This window comes from Pongo abelii, chromosome 19 (genome assembly GCF_028885655.2).
Source record: "Pongo abelii isolate AG06213 chromosome 19, NHGRI_mPonAbe1-v2.0_pri, whole genome shotgun sequence".
Classification (NCBI taxonomy): Eukaryota; Metazoa; Chordata; class Mammalia; order Primates; family Hominidae; genus Pongo; species Pongo abelii.
This window is the reverse complement of record NC_072004.2, coordinates 79,937,136-79,944,278: the sequence shown is the minus strand read 5'-3', so window position 1 is coordinate 79,944,278 and position 7,143 is coordinate 79,937,136. Positions and strand designations below refer to the sequence as shown.

Here is a 7,143-nt window from a genome sequence, read left to right as displayed (position 1 = left end):
TTTGGTTGTCTTATGTTCACTTAGATTTATTTCTAGCCCCTTTGCACTTATGAAGTGGACATTTGTGGTGCTTGCTTTCATTCAGTGTTTATATTTTTGATGTCTTTCATTGTATCAGGAATATGTTCAGCTATAAGAAACAAAAATCTACTATACTGGATTAAGCAAATTGGGGTTTGTTTTTCTCATATACAAGAACTCTAGAGGGTAGACTGTCCAAAGCTAGTATTACTGTTTCTATAGTTAGGGACCCAGGCACTTCCCTTCTGTTCTGCCATGTTTAGTACACTGGTGTTTATCTTTATAATTGTTGCTTCAGGATCATAGGTGACTGCTGTATTTCCAGCCTAATTATCATTCTAGTTAGGAGAAAAGTTGAAGAGACAAGAGCTAGTCAGCCAAGACTCTTCCCTTTTAAATTAGGAAAGTAAAAACTTTTCCAGACATCCCAGTCGGAAGATGTCTTTACATCTCTTTGGTCAAAACTAAATCACTATGCAAGGGAATGAAAATGATCTGATTTAGATCAAACGCAATTTATCCCTTGAGGCTGCAATAGTATCTTACTCTCTCAGAAATGGGCTTTGTTACCAGGAAGGAAAAAGTCTTTATGGAATCTGCCACATTTATACTGTCAGATATCAAAAATTAACCTAAAACTAAACTTTTAAAACTTAGAGTATTTATGGATTTTTGAAAAGCAACTAAAATATATGTTAGATGTCATCTATTGCAGTTTGTTTCCTGTCTAATATCTATGTTTATAAGAAATCTTTTAACTTTTATGTGTTGATATGATTATGTAAAATATCCCATTGTTACCAACTTGACAAAAATTCCAACTGATAGTTCCTGTAAAATATTTCAAAAGTTTGGCTAACTTATCTTAATTGATTTTACTTGGTAGGTTTTTCTTTTTTTTTTATTTTAATTTTAATTTTTTTTGTAGAGACAGGGTCTCACTATGTTGGCTAAGCTGGTCTTTCACTCCGAGCCTCAAGTAGTCCTCCTGCTTTTTGACCTCCTGAAGTGGTGGGATAACCAATTTTGAGCCACTGCACCCAGGCTTGTTTTGGTTATTTTATGCTTTTTTTGTTATGGAGAATTTTAAAAGCAGACATATAATTGTACTAATCCTATGTACTGATCGTCTAGCACCAACAACAATCAACCTTTGGCCAGTCCCACCTCATCCACTAATACCACCCTTCCATATTATATCAGTAATTTATTTATTTACATTTATTTATTAATTAAGAGACAGGGTCTCACTATGTGGCCCAGGCTGGTCTCAAACTTCTAGGCTCAAGTGATCCTCCTGTCTCAGCCTCCCAAAATATGGGGATTACAGGCATGAACCAACTCGCCTGGCCTCCTTGAATATTATTTCAAGGCAGATAGCAGATACCATTTAATCTGGAAATATTTAAGGATCTTTTGTTAATAACCACACTATTATCACATTAAAAAAATAATACTACATGATATCAAGGAATTACTTACAATTTTCTCAGGTATGATAGTGGTAGTATGTTTATATTTTTCTTTTTAAAAAAATCCTTGTCTGACAGATACATATGTTTATGGTATCTGAGACTTGCTTTATAATTCTCTTTAAAAAAAAACTTTTTTAAGTGGTAGGAGATGAAATAAGAATAGCACTGAGTTGGCCAGTGGCTGACACTTGTAATCCCAACCCTTTGGGAGGCCGAGGCAGGTGGATTACCTGAGGTCAGGAGTTCGAGACCAGCCTGGCCAACATGGTGAAACTACTAAAAATACAAAAAATTAACTGGGCGTGGTGGCGGGCACCTGTAATCCCAGCTACTTGGGAGGCTGAAGCAGGAGAATCGCTTGAACCCAGGAGGCAGAGGTTGCAGTGAGCCGAGATCACGCCATTGTACTCCAGCCTGGGTGACACAGTGAGACGCTGTCTCAAAAAAAAAAAAAAAGGAAGTGGTAGTAGTGTCTGGTTGTTTCTTTTTTGGGGTTGCCAGCAACCATTGATTAATACCTCAAGTGGTGAGTTCATTAAAGCTTTAAAGCTTGCAAAATGGTGATATTCTATTTTCCTTCTTTGTTTGCTAGAGTACTTTTTTTTGGTTTTTTTTTTGGGGGTTTTTTTTTTTTGAGATGGAGTTTCGCTCTTGTTGCCCAGGCTGGAGTACAATGGTGCAATCTCAGCTCACCGCAACCTCTGCCTCCCAGGTTCAAGTGATTCTCCTACCTCAGCCTTTCCGAGTAGCTGGGATTACAGGCACGTGCCACCATGCCCTGCTAATTTTGTTTGTATTTTTAGTAGAGATGGGGTTTCTCCATGTTGGTCAGGCTGGTCTCGAACTCCCGACCTCAGGTGATCTGCCCGCCTCGGCCTCCCAAAGTGCTGGGATTACAGGCATGAGCCACTGCACCTGGCCATTTGCTAGAGTACTTCTATGAAGAAAAGCTTCTCACCGAGTATTTGCTTACTTAGAGGTATGGGAAAGGTAGGATAAATGCTGGATTATTTAAAGTTATTATTCCTTTTGATGCTCAAATTGTCCCATCTTTGGCCAATGGGAACCTCTTCAAGTTGGCCTCAAGTCTTTTTTTTTTTTTTTTTTTCTTGAAACAGTCTTGCTCTGTCACACAGTCTGGAGTGCAGTGGCGCGATCTTGGCCTACCGCAGCCTCTGCCTCCCGGGTTCAAGCCTCCCTGCCTCAGCCTCTTGAGTAGCTGGGATTACAGGCGCCTGCTACCACACCTGGTTAATTTTTTGTATTTTTAGTAAAGTTTCACCATATTGGCCAGGCTGGTCTCGAACTCCTGACCTCAGGTGATCCGCCCGCCTCAGCCTCCCAAAGTGTTGGAATTACAAGTGTGAGCCACTGTGCCTGGCCAGCCTCAAGTCTTTTTGACACACCTTACTAGTCTTTGATAATTTCCTTGCTATCTAATAACTACTGTAGAGATTGTATATTTCCATGTTATTCCAAGGAGCTCTGGGGTTTTTTTTTATTGGAAAAAAAGTGGACAGCATACTTTGGATACTAGGAATGCTCATTGATAGAAGGCAGTCTTTGTTGCTAGGCCTTTCCAGTATTAAGAGCTAGCAAATATAGGAGAGTGTGTATTTCCTCCCTGAAAAAAAAAAATTGGTCAGATGTGGTGGCTCATACCTGTAATCCCAATACTTTGGGAGGCTGAGGCCGGAGGATCACTTGAGCCCTGGAGGCTGAGGCCGGAGGATCACTTGAGCCCTGGAGTTTGAGACCAGCCTAGGCAACATAGACCACATCTCTAAAACAAAAAGCTTTGAAAATTAGCCAGGCATAGTGGCTCAGGCCTATAGTCCCAGCTACTTGGGGACCTGATCGGGGTGGACAGCTTGAGCCTGGGGGGTCGAAGCTGCAGGGAGCCTGGATCACACCACTGTACTCCTGCCTGGGCAACAGAGCAAGACCCTGTCTCAAAAAATATAAAAAATAAGGCCAGGCACAGTGGCTCACGCCTGTAATCCCAGCACTTTGGGAGACCGAGGCGAGTGGATCATTTGAGGTCAAGAATTCGAGATCAGCCTGGCCAACACGGTGAAACCCCATTTCTTCTACAAATACAAAAATTAGCTGGGCATGGTGGCAGGTGCCTGTAATCCCAGCTACTTGGGAGGTTGAAGCAGGAGAATTGCTTGGAGCTGGGAGGCAGAGGTTGCAGTGAGCTGAGATCGTGCCACTGCACTCCAGCCTGGGCAACAGGGTGAGACTCCATCTCCAAAATAATAATAATAATAACAAAAAATAAATTATGAGTTCACACCAATATTTTCCATTCAAATTCAGGACTGCAGAGGGTCTGGGGTTTGTATGTCTGTTTTAATCAGTTTTATTAAGATACAATTTACATACAATAAATTTACCTCTTTTAAATGTACAAATTGATGAGTATTGACAAATGTGTAACCATCTTCACAAAGGCAATGTAGAAAATTTTCATCACCCCTTAAAGTCCTCTTATGCTTTTTTTTGAAAGACTGCCTCAGTAGTAACCACTGCCAAATTTATCAGAGAACTGCACACCTGGATTGTATTTTGACAGAACTTCCTTCCAACCCAATTGCTTTTAATAATTTTTTTATGATAAATTTTTACCCAAAATTTTATAGAATTTATTTACAAAGAAATTTTGTAAGTTGTATTTCTCCTACTGGTGTGGTATCATGCTAAGGAAACAGGTCTGGAGTCATGAAATCCTTAGGTGTCTAGTTTTTCTAACCTGTAAATTTCTGTGCTACTGCAGATCTCAGTTACTGTCTCTGGTGGTGGGTGTGTGCTGCGGAAGAGTCAGAGGTAAGGCACTAGTCCATTTCCTTCCAGGACAGTTAAGGAGAAAGAAGGAAATAAGCTCCAGGCATCTCAAATCCACTGTTGATCATTCCTCTGGCCAAGTCTCCCCTTTAAATCCTTAGGGAGAAGTAACACTGAGAAAAGACAACTTCTTTAGGTCGTAATCCCCCATCCCTGAGAGTAGAAGAGGCAGAAGGCCAAAAAGTCGACCACACATGTTTGCAGCTCCTCATCCCAGCAAGATTTCTGTGCTGCCCTGGTGTTACCCTGCAGATGCCACCTTTTCCCAGTTTTCTACTGGATTATTGGTCTTTCTCTTAATGATTTGTAAAAGCTCATAATATTATGAAACTTCATACAATATCTGAGACCTGGGCTCAAACTACAGTCATGCATCGCTTAACAGTGGAAGTCACTGTTTCAACAGCATAGAGTGTACTCGCACAAACCTAGATGGCATAGCCTGCTACACGCCTAGGGTGTGTGGGATAGTCTATTCTTCCTAGAGATAAACCTGTACAGCATGCTACTGAACACTAGGCAATTGTAGCACAATGGTAAGTATTTGTGTATCTAAATGTGTCTAAACATAGAAAAGGTACAGTAAAAACATGGTATTATAGTTTTATGGGACCCCTGTCTTATATTTGGTCCATGAATGACTGAAATGTTATTATGCAACACATCATGGTGTTTTCTCCCTAGTTATTCTTTTTTTTTTTTTTTGAGATGGAGTCTTGCTCTGTCGCCCAGGCTGGAATGCAGTGGCGCGATCTTGGCTCACTGCAACCTCCACCTCCCAGGTTCAAGCAATTCTCGTGCCTCAGCCTCCCCAGTAGCAGGGACTACAGGTATGTGCCACCACACCAGCTAATTTTTGTGTTTTTAGTAGAGACGGGGTTTCACCGTGTTGGCCAGGCTGGTCTCAAACTCCTGACCTCAGGTGCTCCACCTGCCCCATGGGATTACAGACGTGAGCCACTGCGCCCAGCCCCTAGTTATTCTTTAGATTTAGTTTATGATTTCTAAATGTAATTTTAAAATGTTTCATCTAACTAAATGATTTATCTAATTAAATTTAACAATCCTTTATGTCTTCTGGATTGTGAGTCATACCTATAAAAGTCCTCCCCACTTCAAGATTATTTTTAAATCCCCCACATATTCTTCTAGCACTTCTGTGACTACATCTATCAGAATTAATTTTGTTGTAAAGAATGAGGTAGGGGTCCAACTTTTTTAATGTGATTCTCAAGTTTTTACAATATGTTGAATAATCCATCTTTTTCCCATTGATTTAAGATGCCGTATTTATCCTATACTAAGTTACTATATATATTTAGAACTACATCCGGACTTGCTGCTTACCTTTAAAATGCTTGACCTCCCAGGTTCCATTGTTCTGCTTGTTCAATCATATACAAATACCATGCCTTTTTTTTTTTTTTTTTGACACAGGGTCTTGCTCTGTCACCCAGGCTGGAGTGCAGTGGTGCAATCTCGGCTCACTGCAGCCTCTGCTTCCTAGGCTCAAGTGATCCTCACACCTCAGCCTCCTGCGTAGCTAGGACTACAGGCATGCACCACCACACCTAGCCAATGTTTTTATTTTTTAGTAGAGACGGGGTTTCATCATGTTGCCCAGGGTGGTCTTGATCTCCTGTGCTCAAGTGATCCATCAGCCTCGGCCTCCCAAAGTGTTGGGATTACAGGCATCAGCCACCATGCCCGGCCCACATTTTTAAAATAATGATAAATTTATAATGTTTCTGAACCTTATGCAACTCTCTCATTTATGTTTCCTCATATGCTTCTTGAATCCTACACACTTTTTCTGTATTCAGTTTCCTTCTTCATAAAGTACATCATTTAGTTCTTAGGAGTTCTTTCAGTGAGAATGTGTGATTGGATAACCTTCTCAGTCTTTGCTTTAAAATGTGTATTACCCTCACTCTTGATTGATATTTTGGCTAGTGTGGTAGATATTTTAATGGGCTGTTTCATGCCACATCTTAACCATCCTCCTATTTGGTGGGGTCAGAAACCTAAAAAATTATAGTCACTGTATTCCTGGGATCAGGGATGTGAGTATCTTCCACCAATGAGGTGCCCAGGCTGGGGTTTGGAAAGCAAAATGTTGTGGCTGAGAAGCAAATGTCTGCAGTGGCAAAGCTCTCCTCCTCCACTGTGGGCTTGTTTCTGGGTGTGAGGCAGCTGTGGCAGAGGCAACAACACAACAGTCACAACAGTAGTTTTCTGGTCTCCAGACTGTAAGAAAATCTACAGATAGTATTAAAATTGAATTTAGCAAGGATGCAGGACACAGAATCAACCAAAAAGATTATTTCTACATAACAACAATATAAAATCAAAATACAATTTACAAGTTCAAGAGCAGCCTAGCCAACATGGTGAAACCCCGTCTCTAGCAAAAAATACAAAATTTAGTTGGGCGTTGTGGTGTGCGCCTGTAGTCCCAGCTACTCTTGGGAGGCCGAAGTGGGAGATTTGCTTGAACCCGGAAGGCAGAGGTTGCAGTGAGCCAAGATCGCACTCAGGCCCCAGTTTCTAAATACAGAGCTCTTCTTAAAGGAAGTAGAGCTCCTGGAAATACAGCTGACTCCAGAGCTGGGTCAAGACAAGGACAAGATGAACCTGGAATATATTGTTGGGCCACAAAGTAAAGAAACAGTCAACCAGGTGCAGTGACTCAGGCCTGTAATCCCAGCACTTTAGGAGGCTGAGGCAGGTGGATCATCTAAGGATAGGAGTTCGAGACCAGCCTGGCCAACATGGTGAAACCCCCCAATCCCCTAAACCA

General features: G+C 41.3%; 1 protein-coding gene across 2 annotated transcripts in view; it reads right to left on the bottom strand.

Annotated features, from left to right (window-relative positions):
* Nucleotides 1-5,639: 5,639 nt before the first annotated feature.
* The window catches only part of MILR1 (mast cell immunoglobulin like receptor 1), a 28,479-nt gene continuing 26,975 nt past the window's right edge, over nt 5,640-7,143 (bottom strand). Inside the window, exon 10 of one of the 2 annotated variants that reach the window (XM_054535691.2) lies at nt 5,640-6,602. The gene's annotated coding sequence lies outside the window, so the exon portion shown is untranslated. The remainder of the gene's footprint in view (nt 6,603-7,143) is intronic. The other variant, XM_054535692.2, reaches the window with a different exon arrangement.